We start from the raw sequence: 15950 nt of genomic DNA, 5'->3' as shown, positions 1-15950 counted from the left end.
AAAATGTCAGAAGAATCAAAAGGAACAGAAGAGCAATTTAAACTGTTCTCTCAGTTGTGTAACCCATATTTATCCCCGTATCACTTCTGAACAGACAACCTAATTTTTCATCATCTAGAGATTAAAATCCACGCATTTAATGTGTAAGATCATGTATCAGGTTCAACCACTTTTTTTTTTTTTTTTTTTTAAAAAAAAAGTCCCTATTTACTAGGTTCAGTCTACAATAGAAAGCTGCAGATACTCAACAGTATTACAGACCTGAGATGTTGCTGTGATTTGAAGCTCAAATTCTAATTTTGATATATAGTTTTTCCACCATTTTTAGTTAGAAGAAAACAGGCCAGCAATATAAGAAATAAAACTTCTCTGAGGAAGACAAGTTTCATGTAAAAGAAAATTGCTCCAGTGTATTAAACCTTCAAGGATGAGGTGCATGGAGCTAGACAAAAACTAGACCTGTCATAGAGAGAAATGGTAACTAGCTACACAGTGAATTACATCAGGTGAGCCATTTCCAAGGCAACTTTAACTATGGGATGCGCATGATGAGCACTCAGACGCAACAGGATTAAAGCTGCACTTAGGTTTTGCAGCACAGAGTATAAACCAGTTTAGTCAGGCGTATGGCCTCCCGGTTGAAAACTCAAAAATGAAATGATGTATCCCAACTTCGAAAGTCAGCAGATTAAAAAGTTATTCTCCAGAGCCCAGAGATCCATTATAAGCTAAAAAAAGAGTATTAGCAATACCTCTTCAAGGAGAACTTAAATAGAATACTAGCTCTACTGGGAGACCATAGGATAAGGCACATGCCTATCAAGGAGCAATCACAGACATATGTTAATCTGTTATTTGAAGCTGAAAGAACTGCATGGCCTCTAGGATTTGATCTCTCTTATGTTGTGCATGATTACTTTGTCCTGTTATCACTACAAAATAAATTATATCAAGGGGTAACTCAAAACTGAGCTAGTATTTTGATCTGGAAGACTATTCTACAAGAACATTGAGGTGCATCACTGCACATCTCAAAGATATGTAGAGTTAATAAAGTTAACTTATGAGACTTGAAATTGTGTCCTCTGGACAGAAGTTCCAGCAGGACTCAATGCTTAAGAAGAACGATCCCTTTTGAAGCAAACAGAACTCAGCCTGAATCATGCTGAATGATCAGAGAACCAGACTCTCAAGACAACAGAAAACACAGGTATTCCAGGTTCTTCTCCTTCTGAATCCTCACTATGACTTTAACCAGTAAAGGATCAAGAGGCAGCTATTTTCAGATTCAAATCATAACTTCCTCTTTTGTCTGGTGGAGGTTTTATATCACTAGCTTTTGGTTTTGTTGTCCAACAAATTTGGTATGACTGAAGTTCCCCACCTTCTGAAATCATGTGATAACTAGCAAGCCGTGAAATTCTAATACATTAAATCTAAGCACAGACTTCACTGTGCTTGTTCTAGATGTTCTTTGGGAAACAGATGGCAGTGACAATCTGTCTGAACTTCAAATGGAAAATAAATAAACTAATTCAACCCAGAATTAACCAGGCTTCTACTGGCAGGGATGCCCCGCCTTTTATTTACATGCAGTTTGTGTTTTCAATTATAACATATAGTTGTCTCATGCAGATAAGTCAAACCAGCACAAGCACAGAAGTACTCTTTTGGTCTTGACCTCTCAATCAAAAGACAAGCTAGAATCAATGAGCATAAGAACCTGGAGACATTGTCTTTATCTCTGTATAATATTGGATTTGTCTAAGAACAAGAAAAGTGCTTACTCATAAAATTCAGTCATGCCTGGGACTCAGCATTTCGTTAGCTCACCACTAAGTCCACCGGCTATAGCTATTTTGTGGAACATCTGATTCTCAGAAAAAGAGCTTTTTCACATGAGATCTGCATCTATAGCTGTCAGATCCTAGATATGGCACTAGTTACTGAACAAGGTGCAGTGAACTGCTCCCCTCCCAGAAGAATGGTGATGTTCTTTGACAGGGAACAGAAAGATCTTGTGATTGTTATCAAGCATGGAGGTTAAAAGCATAGGATCAGGCACTATCACCTCTGATTGAGCTGGTAGCAAGCTATTTACATTATTCCTGTCCTAGTTCCTTTAACATCTTCTAAAAAAACACTCATCACTATTCTAGCCTGTCTACTTTGAGAAACTTACTCCATCGTGGATGATTCATGATGACAGCAACATTTTGCAATTCACAACTGAAAGAAGGTTGGGGCACCTAAGTCAAGGTTAAGAATCAATACCACTCTCCCTTTGAATAAAAATCTGTGCAAGACATTGAGGTACACCCCAGGGTGCTAGACGCATGTATGAGCACCCTGGCGAACAGATAGCCGCATTGGAAGCCTGTTCCTTCCAATATACCATGGTATTTCAAGCACCCCTTGAGCAAAGGAACAAATAATAACATTTATCAGGCAACAAGAACAAGAATCTCACACAGCACTTGTCTAAAGTCAGTAATACAGCTGAACAAAATTGGCATACCTTGGGCACCAACAGCTTCCAAGTTCTGTCTTTGAACAGATTAAAACTCTAGAAAACCTTGCACTTAGAGATGAAAAATTGACAAACTTTGCCATTTAGTCCATTGTGATGAATCCATACTCATAATAGAATGTGAGACACGTAACTGTTTGGGGGACTTCTTAATGCCATTAGTTAACTCTCACAGCGTGCTATTTTAGCAAGACTACCCCACACTGCTGAGGTAGGGAAGGGGGGGGGGGGGAACAAAGTCTAACAGTGTAGCAGCTACCCATTCACACTGAATCATGACTTTCATTTGACTGCCTTTCTGCTGGGACATCCTAACCACAGCTTTAAGTATCTAGGCATTAGGAAAAAAACATAAAAAAAAAAAAAAAAAAAAAAAGTTAACCACAGTCAGAGGCAAATATTTAAGTTTTTACATTCTGATATTCAACATGTCTGACTAGGCTGAGCATCTATAACCTTGGTTCTGTAGCTATATGTAATTCTAAGGTCAAAGCCAGATAAATATCTGTCCAAGATTCATTCTTTTTATGTACTATTTATTGATCCATGACTTGGAGCTTTCATACTAAGATTTCCCAAACAGTGAATCATATCATTTGAAGTCAGCATTTAATCATGCTCCTTGACAGACACACTTTCTTCGTGTACCTTTTCCTAACTTACATCTGCAGTTTTCTGCAAATTTTAGTTGAATGAAATGTATCATAGATGCTAATTTCCTTCCAAGCTAAAAACCAGCGAAAAGCAATATAGTTATTTAATTTATCTTGGATAAATTCAACTGCAGTCATCAAATTGCTCCCTTTATATACTTAATAGTATTTACTATTACATTTGCCAAGATATTGGCTTTCAAGGGGTCACAGCTATACATGAGATCAAGGTAGAATATTGGGTCTTTAAGCCTGGAAGTAAGGGCAAATATTTAATAAAATTTTCACTGCTAAAAGCACTCTTAAAATCTCTCTTGCCAGAGAATTAATTGATCTTCAACAGCAGAATACAGATCGGCTATGTATGTAGAGCTGTGTAACAAAATAAAACAGAACTCGCACAAAACCAAGGTATTACACTTTTGAAACAATTTCCTTGGTATTTCTGGAGCTTAGAATTCTCAACTCACTACCTGTGGCTTGACAGCTCTTCAATACTTTGCCGTCCAGGGGTTTAAAGGTCCCTGGTCTGTAAACAGAACAATTTGAGAAACCTGAGTTTGTTATAATGCTATACAAGTAACCTGTGAAATCAACTCTTAAAATTACTGAATGAACTTTACTGAACTTCACAGATGCTCTTTAAACACTAGCTGAAAAAATGGGGCAAGGTAACCCCTGTTGCAGCACTTTGCCTTACAGTATCTTGTAGTAAACTAGGCAAGGTCTTCCAAGACAGACTTGCTCATGGTATTAGCAAGGACAGGGAAAACCTACACCAGGAGGCCACTTACAGCTTTTTTTTTTTAAAATTTGTCCTCCATGTCTGTGCTGGTGTCCTCCTTCCTGTAGAGCTAACCAAAGGACAGAGAAAGTTGAGGAAAACAGCAAGAAAGCAGAGTTATCCTAGGCACTTTCGCAGAATTTTTGGGTAAGCTCTGGTTTTGGGGTTTTGTTTGTTTGTTTGTTTTTTGTGTGTGTTGTTTGGTTTTTTTGTGTGTTTTTGTTTTATTTTGTTTAAGTTCTGTTTAATTTGTATGAGATACACAACAGAAAGCCCAGGCAATGCTCCCTGTAACTATAGATCCCTAATAAAGTGCTCTTCAGTGCAGGGACCGTGCCACAGCCCGTCAGGAATAAAATGGCTGCTACAAACACCACCGTGTGTAAGCCGACAGACTGCTGAGGAAGGACCTGAGCTTTCTCAGGAGAAGGTTTTAACACTGGCAAGAACTCGCATCAGCCCCAGGATCTCCTCAGATTCAGAAGCGCAAACCTCTCAGGTAGTGTACAAGTGAATACACATTCACGGCCACGTCAGAAGCCCACAGAAAATTTATAAACTAGTTTGAAAGCTTCTAGAACACTTATAAACTAAAAAAAAAATAACTTTTAAAAAATATTTTTTTTAAAAATTCTCTTTAGAGTTCTACAAAAATGCAGCAAACAATCACCATTTGTAAAGTTGCCCTACTTCTACGTAGCTACAGTAGGTTTCTTAAATATAAAGACAGTTTCTTAAAAAGTAAGACTTGCTTTTTCCATACTCGAGTGACGTGTTTAGCTCTCAGGGTTGCATAATAGGTGTTTTGTGTGTACACACAGACTAGTTCTCTTAAGCCTTCCAAAGCCATTTAATGCTAGGGAAATTTCAGGTCTTTATTTTGCAGCACTAAATTCAATGTACCTGTTTTATATTAAAGTCACGTTTGTGAGCGTCAAGAAAATTATTATTTCATTTTCAGTTTTGCTTTTAAAATTTGGATGAACTTGTAACTCCATGAGTTGAAGCACCAATAGCTTAACACTCATAACAGCACAACCAATGCTGGATTTTCTGCCAACTACCACATGGGCAAGTATGACTTAAAACTAAAAATAAGCACATGCATTCACTTTCCCTTATTCCTCTCTAACTGAAGGCAAGAGAACCTGTGAATGGGATGAAATTTGCACTGGAGAACATGAATTTTGAAAATGAAAAACTAAGAAATTGGGTCAAAGAATGACTATCAGGCAGGAAAAAGAATCTGCTACTTTTAACATACTGCCTCAAAGACTCTCTATGAAGGTATCTCTCTATAGATTCCTTTCTCTATAAAGGCTCCAGAAAGTGTAGCTGTCAATTTGTACCATTTTTATTTTTGTAAGTCTTAATATCCTGACCTTCAAGACATTATTATTATTATTAATAATTTGGCTTCAGTAGCATAACTTCTGATGTACTTAGTCTAATACATAAATATTCTGAACAATCTCACTTAAAGTTTAAAATAATGCATTTATACACACTTCAAACAAAAACATTTCAAGGTTTATTTCTACTCAACAGAACATTTACCCTCCTGAACAACACTGTTTCTTATAAATAGGTTCCTATATCTTTGCAGAAATTTTTTTTATAAGTTAAAAAACACTTGATTAAATGCTGAACAGGAACACTTAAGGCATGTGACAGAGTTTCTAGGATACTGTATAAGAACAGCTCTGTTAGTAAAACAGGGACACCAAGTAATTTTATTTAACCTAATTTTTTTCAGGCGTTCCACACAATTCACACATAACAAAGTCTTAAAGATCAATTTCGTACAAAGCCACTTGCAAATTTGGGAAACTACTTGATATTCTTCTCCTGTCTAGATTTAACTTCCACTTGGGGCCATAAAACACATAGATAAGTTTTGAAAGGAGAAAACAGTTGCTTAACAAGGTTCAGCATTTATTCATGTCAGACAACTATGACCACACACGTTAAGATAAAAGCTCTAGTCCAGACAACTGGACATAAATCCATATTTAGGCAAAGATCAGTTCAGTTTTCTAAAGCATCTAATAAAATAATCATATGCTGTTTCCAGAAGAATTATCCTAAGCACTTGGAGCAAAAAGCATAAACCGGTTTGAAATAGATCTGCATGATATTAACTGAACCAATGGTTATACAAGTGGAAACATCAAGACTGAACGATTTACAACTAACCACAACAATGTCAACTCCATTTTAGTTAGGCTATAAACCAAAATATTTATCTGGTTACAGTATAGATAAGCACATCTAAGAGGCCATTCCATTCACTCAGTGCCCTTAAAACTGGAGGGCAAAATATCTATCTGGTTACAGTATAGATAAGCACATCCTAAAGGAATTTACCTAAATTGAAAGCACCAACCTACCAGTAACTCCAAAAGAAGCAGACATTTACATTTTAAAAGAGTTCAAAAACCCAGAAGAGTAGAGTCCCTAAAAGAAGTAAAAGCCTTTTTTGCCTTGCAAACCCCATTCACCTCATAGGTGCGTCTCATATCAACTTAACCTTTGTTTCTCTACAAGACTGGGCAAAGAGCACTGAAGTAGGACAGGAACATTGACACATTTGAACTACTGTAGGCCAGGGAGGCTGACGCAAATTGAAACATTTTGAAGCCCTCGACACAAAAAAAATACCTCCTTTGTCTTCCGAGCAGAGAACACTGTTGCTGCCTCAATCTGTCACAACCCAACAGAGGACTCAAGTCACTAAAATTGATTCTTTGGAAACTTAAAAGTATTTTCAATTCCACACGTTATTAATTTGATAAAACTTATATGAATCCTGACACTGCTCCTTTTGTGTGGAAGACTAAAACGTACAGCTTGTGGCTGCAGTACAAAGAGTCACATCAGACCCAAAGCGTTCTTCTAATGAATGACCACAACCCTCAGCACAGCTCTCCAGAGCAAGTCTTGGTCAGTCCTGAATAGGTCTGAGAGCTTAGCATCTCTAAAAGGAGCCCAACAGCCTGTCACTCCAGGAAGTAGAGCGGAAGCACCCCACATACTTGAGCAGTCTCCAGCTGCACTATAATCAAATCACTAAAACTTCAGGGAAATGATACAACATCAACAACTTAGCTTTTCAAATATGTTTGTTTCTGCATATTTAATGAAGTTAATTTTTATTATGTCTGCAGAAGAAAAAGTCCCTTTCCCCCCTAGAAGCACTCCAATATTTAAATCACACTCTACACAATGCTGCTTTACTATGACACAGAAAGAGCACAACAGCTTTAACTTGTTCTTGAGCATCTAACAATTTCTCAGAAATCCACGCTGAAGAACAGCTACCAAAAACAGTCTTTTAGTTTCCTATTTCAAAGTTCACCTTACTGTGAGTGTCGGTTAGTGATGTGATCAATTCAGATAAAATTTGAGACTCTGACTGCAGCATTATACGTTTGGCCACTCTACATCTGTAAACAGGCTAGTCAAACTCAAACAACTCTGAATATAGCTGCTATTGCTGCATCACACACTCCCAACAGACATGAACTGAATTAGGCATTCTATTTTGGTTTAAGGAATTAGTTGTCATTGTTACACTCTCCCCCACCCCACTCCCCACTCCCCCCACCCCAGCGTTTTGTGGAGTTTTTTTAAGTAAGAAAAAGGGAAAAGAAGGCACGGTATCAGTATTATTGTCTCTGCCCAGTGACTGGTCTACAATATTTTGGCTCAACTGTAGCTAAGCCTGCTGGATAAAAATGTCTCCAATAGAAACCTAATTCAGCATCACGTATGTTCTGCATGAAATGTGGACACCGTCCTCCTCTTCTTCCCCTGCTCAGCTCTTTAAGGACCTATGAAAGAAAGATCTCACTGTGCAGTTTTAAGTTCAAAACAATGATCTCTCAGGGCCATAGGTGACGGGTCACATTTTTGTACTGGTCTCCTCTTCACTGGCTTAAAAATTAAGACAGATCTAACAAGTCATGGCACATACATACTTCGTAATCATGAACTGCAGAACTGGACCACAATCCAAGACATTTTACTCCAATACCATTTTTTCAATCGTGGGCAGATGCATGTTCCAGAATTAAGTTCAAGAAGTTAGCTGCATTAATGGATTACTGACCATCCTAGATTTCTTGAAAGAAGTCATTTAAGTTGCAAATAATGAAGTTTAACAACCCTTTACAGGACTTTTTTTGCATTAACTACTTCAAGAATTGTGAATATTGTCAGATTTTAACACCCACTTTCTGTTCATTATTTACTTAAGATGACTGGAGTAACACATCTGATAAAGTTAAATATGTTGAAATAAGTATCAGTTCTGAATTTTGTTCCCCTCTGATTTTACCAAATACCTTCTTCATCCCAGGAAAAGACAATAATGTGTAACATTTCTTGTATCTGCAGCACTTCAATAGCTTTCTAGACAAAGCAGTTCCACCCTTCTCAGTATTTCCACAGAAGCTTCCAGCCATCACAATTTTCACCATTCATTCCTCTGAATCTCTTTGTAATAATCCTGTATATTCTTCCCCATTCTACTTCTTTCAACAAAAAAATCGGGACCTGAGTACTGATCAATTACGGCAATCATCTCTAGCAATCCCCTCTTCTTTTTGTGTACTAGTTCAAACTGACTCAACTTTTATTCTCCAGTGTGTGCCACAAAAAGATCAGTTGGAACACACACTCCTGCTCACTCACCTCACATAACTGTATCCCCCATGTTTCTTACAGCTCTCTCTTGCCTTGACAATTAGTCAAATTAGTCCACCTTCAATTTCTGCTGCTTTTCTTCTTATTTCTTTCTTGAAGTTACAGATCTACCACAGAACTATAAATTATCATACGTTAAACTTGGTGGGATGAAAGCTATTTCAAGTTTTATTTACTGTGGCTAATCAATGGCACATCCTTCATCACCTCCTGTGGCCTCTTAACTTCTTATTTCCTTTGAGTTAAACCCTAGTATAATCTTCCATGTGTTTCCACATTCTCATTTTGTTTTAATTATGAAATGATCAGTAAGTCCTTTTTAAAGAGGTCAGCAAAGACCATAGACTAACCTGTAATTCAAGGTAATAGTTACTAGTTGTAACAAGTTTGCACTTTAAACTCATGAGAACTGCTGGAAAGCATTTCAACCCAATACTAAACTGCTTGTTCCATCACTTCCAACACTTCATATTCCAGTAATACCACCTCCTAGTTATCATGACATCAAGCCTTCTAAGACACCATGTGTTATAAAGGCAGAGGCAAATTAATCGTATTTTCTCAATAATAATCTGAACTGCTTTCCCTTAGCCCCCAATTATCTAACAATCTCCAGTCTAGATTATGCAATGCATAAAGTGATGAAGTTGAGTCACAGGTTGGGGTAGGTGCACACAACCACAGTATCCAACTACCACTTTAGTCTCAATCTTCAGGAAGTTTTTAGAAGTGTCTTTCTCAAGACACAGACTGATCCTCCTATATACAACAACTTCCCCTTTGGGGGATGAGATTTTGGAAAAGATGCATGTAAATACACATACTAGGTTACATTCAGAAAGAGAAAAATAACTGCATGATTTGCACGTGACCATACCTATGGAAAACTCTAGAGCAAATCACATGCAATAATATCATATTTTGCCACCATATACTGACAGGTCTGCAATATGAAATACTGTGAAAAAACTGTGGGAAAGTGAATTAAATATTTGCAAGATATTTAACAAACACAAATAATTGGGAAAAAAAAAGTGTATAATATACATAATCATGACTTAGGGACATGGTTTAGTGGTGAATCTGGCAGCACTAGGTTAATGGTTGGACTCGATCTAAACAGTTCTCTGAACATAGAAAAATCATTAAATATACAGAGATCATGCACATATGATCTAACATACATATAACCATTAACATGAACAAATCGTTGTACCTACATCTATATAGACACACTATCCTGGTCGCTGCTGCTGAGCAAGACTTGGCATACTGAAAACACGTCACCCTTGATTACAGCACTAGTAATTTATCTGTCTCCAAGAGGCTACTTTATTCACTCAATGCCCTTACAGTTAGAGGGCAAGCCAACAAAGAACGTCACTCTTCCCTGCTTGTGAATATTGCCTGCTTTGTGTAAAACTCTGCACTAGTAATTAAGATCTGCTTGATAAAGAAGATTTTTAAACAGTAATCTTTGGAAAGCAGACTCTAATAAATTTATAAACAACTACATTTGCTCTCCAAAGTCATTATTTCAGTTCACAAGTTTTCTTCTGTGTTTCTCTTACTTTCCAAAGTTTGGCATTAATTTCCTTCTGTGTTTGCCATGGTAACCAAGCAGCCTGAGCATCTACTTGAAGCTCTGTTTAACTGTTTAGTGTTCCATACTGACCAAGGTACTTTAACACAGTAATGTATTCCAAAGAGTGAAGCGAGCAATTCTCATATGGGAGGAATCACTATTAACTATGACAAACCTCAAAGGACTTTTGCTGTTGTTTAAGATGGGAGAGTAATGAGGGAACTTCATTGCCAAAGACGTACATAAATAGCTACCAAAGAAAAAAGACACTCAGCTGCGAGGAACCAGGTACGCTCAGGATGTCAGGAGCTACACGAGAGCAGCAAGCAGAATCTCTGCTTGACCTTCCTTCTCTCCTGTGAATTAAGACTTTGCATTCACAGCAGAGAGGAATATTTGTTACAAGATTGATTTAAACGAGAAAGGCAATTTACATACATTAAAGCTTGTAACCTGGTGGAAAACTGTTCTTTTCTGGTACAAGAGCAGCCAGGTAACTGGCTGACTTGGAGGTCTAGGATTAACATTAGTGGTGCAAAGCCAAGCCACAGTAGCCAGCTTCTCCTAGTTTCCGTTTTGAAGAAAGACCTTTCTTCAAACATTTCTCTCAAATACAGGTATTGAAAATAAACTGGAAAACATCTGTTTAAAGCACATGCAATATTTCCAAATTCCCAGAAACATCAAATAACATAGCATACTAAAGTTTTTTCTATATAAAATTAGAACAGATTAGGGAAATGTGAAACAAAACAAAGCTTACTGCTTGTTTTTTTCCAGTCTCAGTACCTCACGTGATAAAAAAAAAAAAGTAGTAGGGGTTGGGTGGTCACATCTTTTTAATACTATATTAATATACCCACTATTACCTGATGTCACTACTCAAGAAAATGTCATCCTTTACTCTGCTCATGATTAAATATAGGATGAAATAATTCTGACCTTCAACACCTGCTATATAAATGTAGATTTATAATACAGAGAATCAACTCCAAGAATACCTAAACACAAAATAACACTCACCCACCCCCCGAGGCTTCCCTGTAAAACTACTGAGATACTGTTACCATAAAACATGACACGTGCAAAGCCAGCTGTACTTCCACTCTTTCATCGGACTTGACTGTCTACAGCTCCTCAGTATCCTACACTTCATTTCCTCTCCTGGATCTAAAGCCAGTAAGGTAGCCTCACTGCATACCACACAGATCACTATAAACACATTTTTTTCATTCCATTCATCTGGTTCAGCCCTAAGAAGCTTCTGGATTAAATGCTCTGCCTCTTCTTAAAATCCATTCTGTACTTCCCATAGAGTGTGTAGCCTGTAACACAACAGTATTTTCATTATGCAGCTCAACTATTGGCAATAGCTTTCAACACGGCTGGTCAAGACCAGGTTCTTTCTGAATTCACAGGAAATTAATTAACCCCACTGGGATTCATGGGAGATCTGGAAATGCCTCCCATACACACATCTAGGGAAAGTTTTTTAGTATTATTCTCTCATTTCTTTCTTCTCTTTCTTTTCAAGCTCTAATAAATAGTGATTACTTTGCTCAGCTAATTAACAAAATCAAAACCAAAACAAACAAAATCACACTCCTCCAGTTTTACATTAGACACCATCTTCTCGTAGTAGCAGGAGCTGAAATTCACCTTCAACAGCACAAGCAACCAGAATTTCATACAATATTAAAGGCATCTTTTCAATGTCTTGTATGGCACTAAAGACATTTCCTTATTTCTACTGGAAAACCTCATTTGATATATCTTTGAATTGCATTTATCTCCTCCTGCCTTCAACAGCTGGATCACAAGCTGGCTCAGCTTGTAATCAACATTACACTCTGGTTAATCATCTTTTCAAAGTTTTCTAGCTGAACTACAAATTTTTTCAATTAATTGTCACTTCAGTTGGTGTTCAGATGTCAGCTTGTTTCTCCTTATAAAATCCTCTGATTAGGTACAGTGGTGCCTCTCAACCTTATTATGAGAATTTTGCTGTCACATATGCGCTCTTACTTCTTTGCCCCAACCTCACCAATGAAAAAACGCTACCAGAAACACTCCTAGAAGACCTCAGCTTGAAGCTCTCGTCTCAACAGCTGTCACAGTGCCTGTAATCAGTAGAACATGTAAAAAACGTTCAACAACTAGGCATCTGAATTCTCTCAGCATTTCAGAACAGGATGAATTTAAGATTCTAGAATCCCTTCTGTAAGAAATCTATTATACCAATCTAAAATTGCTAGTTCATACACAGACATGCTCTTAAGTTACAATTCTTACTACCAGTGTTAGGAAAGGCTGAGCACCTGAACATCAAGTAAAACCACCTATATAATTAGTAGATGCTATAGATTAATTTTTTCCTACCACAGGGAGACAATGTTTTACTTCAAGAAAAAAAACCCACAGAATTCTATTATGCCATAATTTCAAAAGCTAAAACTGAAAGTAACTCAAAGCAGTTAAGAGTTCTCAGGTTTTTATAAGTTTTTTTTTTTTGTGGTTGTGGGGTGGGATGTGTTTTGAGCAGAACTCTTGCATGTCTTTCTCTATCTAGATGTGATCAAGAGTAAGTCTTAAGAAAAATACCTGCCTATGACCTGGAGTCACAGGCAGTCAATGGGTTTTTAGCAGAAGTTTTCACTGTTAGGAATACAGGGAATTAAAAATCAACCAATTTCAGAATGGCACAGTGCATACCAAATATTCTCATGCACTGAGTAAAGTTCATGCTGCACTACTACTTACAGGCTGTCGCATACCATGTAAAGAATATATCTTACCTTCTGTAAAGACTGGGATGCACTGAAGCACATGTTTTAACCTCTCCACTTTTGAGGAACTGAGAAAATTAAGGGTACTGTAACAATTATCTTTTTAACTACACTTCATAATTAAGTTCTGCAAGGTTCACTAAAGATTTACGCTTATTTAACTGTAACTCCTTTCTCAATAGATACAATCTAGTAAGTTACAACTATTTGTACCTCTAAAGTAAAAAAGTAATAGCTATCTTTCTGATCTCCTTCTTGCTCCTTATCCTCCAGTGGATCCTTTCATTTCCTCCTACTCCTACAGTCTAGTCACACCGTTGCCTACACTTATAATCAGTCCTTTCTCACCTGTTTTTAACATTGAAGGAGGCATGATTCAGATGAGCTGAACAAAGATAAGACATACGCTAGACGTATGAAACAAATTAAAATCAGAAAAATAGGCATGTAAATATCAAATGGATTCCAAGTAAACCACACATTCTGGCAAAATTCAGCAACTGTTCTCATTCAGTTCACGGACTTGGCTGTGATACTTGTTAAACATCTACCAAGATACTTTCACTGGCAAATTGTTTAAATTGGCTCAGCTCTGTAAGCAAAACTGGTTAGAAAATTATAGCTGTTAAAGGTGACACTCATTTAAATTAGAGCTGGCAGACCACTTTTAGATGGCACTCAAAACATGGAACAAACTAGAAACACTGCAAGACTTAATGATAGTATCATCTCTGGCTTGTTTGCCTCCTCCCCATGCACACAAAAGAAAAAAGTTACCTGACCTGTTGGACTAGTGATAAAGTCAGTCACAACTTCAAAGCCATTACTTTCACTTTGGCTTTGAATCTTGGGGTTTTTTTCTTCTCTAAAACACTGGTATTGTTTTGTTATGGTATCAGAAACATGCACTTCAACAATACAACCTTTGAGGTTGACTGTATACACAGCTTGCCAGAGACAAAATCACTGTTTCTGGTTTTCTTTGAGTGATCAGACGTACAAAGTATCCTTAGAACACACTACACAAAAGTAACTTCCCTGTTGAAAGACTAAGGCTGAAGTTGATCAAACTTAATTTCTTCTAACTTAAAAAAGATCAAAATAGAGTAACACTCAAAAGTTGACTTTGCAGGTGTATTTTATGGAAAAACAAAAAAAACACACAACAAAAAAAAACCACCTTGCAGTCCCTTGACAATACCTTAATCTTTTCCAATTTTCACAGTGAAGCTCGAAGTAGACCATTCCTCTCCTGTCTCTAAGGGTATTCAGAAGTATTGAAGCAAATAAAATATACAGAGATTTTAAACAAAGAAAAAATAACCAAAAGCTTGACCAACTCAGGGAGTCAACATAAGGACTAAACTAAATTGATTTACTTGAAATTTGTATGTTACTATATAATCATTACTACTGAATTAGAGAAGGTTCTGTTTCATGCAGACTTGTCAACAGGTAGAGGTGAACTATAAATTCATACTGCAGAACAGACTTGGTGCAGCTCTATTACACTAACAAGCATAGGGAATTAGTAGGAGGTTGAGTTTCCACCAGTCTACCACCCTGGTATTTATCTTTGAAAGCTTCCCCAACCCCCTTTTCAGCACGTAAGAGGAAAAGTTGTTTCTTTAGGAGGAATTAAAAAGAAAAAAAAAAAGGCAGTAGCAAAAGAGCTCAGGTTTATCTGTGCTGTAACAAAACCATGTTTTAGTCTGAGAGTGTAAGTTCAGTGCTTGCAAGAAAAAAATATCTGTTGCAGAAAAGCAGTCTGAATAATTGTACTCTGCATTTCTCTATTGCTATAGACACTTACTTCACTGTAGCAGTTAATTGTTCATCAATTCATATATTTTTCATTACAAAGACCAGAGAGAATAAAATACAACACAATGTCTATCCAACAAGTCAGAATTTTGTCCACTATTGGATTTTGCAAGCCCTTTTGCCAGATATTTTTCATACAAAGTTTTTATTAAGCCCATAACACCATCCTGTTGCAGCATGTTAACAAAGTATTACTAGACCAAAGCTCTAACTACTTTTCTACTAAAAATAAGATCTAACTGGCTGTTATTCCAAGAGGCCCAGAACAGCCCTACAGAAGTTATGGGAATAAATTATCAACCAAACATACAGCCTATGCTCCAAAACTAGAACTAGGCCCATTGGTTTATTCTTTTTGTGGTCATATATAGTAACAGACAGATAAAATAATGCATTAGCCTTAAGTCCTGAAGCTGTTAATTTGCAATCCATCTTCCTTCTGGGGCTGAAGACATTTCAACCCCACCCAACAAGGCAAAAAGCGTTACAGGACAAGACCAAGAGCACAGGCTACTAGAACCCAAACACTGAGCATGAACTGGCTAATACAGGTACACTGCAGTGAACTCTGACTCTGCACAATCCCACACATCCAAGTTCCAGAATATCACCTGGTCTGCAAACCAGAATCTTGCTTGAGAAGTTTTAGAGCAAAAGGCAGCATGTTCCAAATTTCAGCACCAGCTTTTCCAATAGACTTATTGTAAAGTAAGCAAAGTATTAAGATACTTGGAGTAACAGTATATGATGACAGTTTCACTGGTACAGACATTGTGTGGCAAAAAACCAAACCCAACCCTTTTGCCTACTATTAGTAATTTTCTTTAAAAGTTACCATTATAGAGCTGAAAGCATTTAATGTACCAAATGGTCCCACAACAAAAAACAATCCAGAGGTCAACTAGATCAATGCCAGCCCCACACCCTTTTGCCAAAGGGGTTACCTGTTGCTCAGAGTGCAGAGACACATGTGCTGCATGTGCAACACAGAGCAGCCAAGAAAGCTGCCTCTAGACCTCTGCGGTAACTGCAGCGACAATGAGCACTTTGTTACACTGACAATGAGGAAGACCATGAATCA

The sequence above is a fragment of the Merops nubicus genome, unplaced genomic scaffold (assembly GCF_000691845.1).
Source record: "Merops nubicus isolate BGI_N331 unplaced genomic scaffold, ASM69184v1 scaffold12587, whole genome shotgun sequence".
NCBI lineage: Eukaryota > Metazoa > Chordata > Aves > Coraciiformes > Meropidae > Merops > Merops nubicus.
This window is presented reverse-complemented; position numbering follows the sequence as displayed.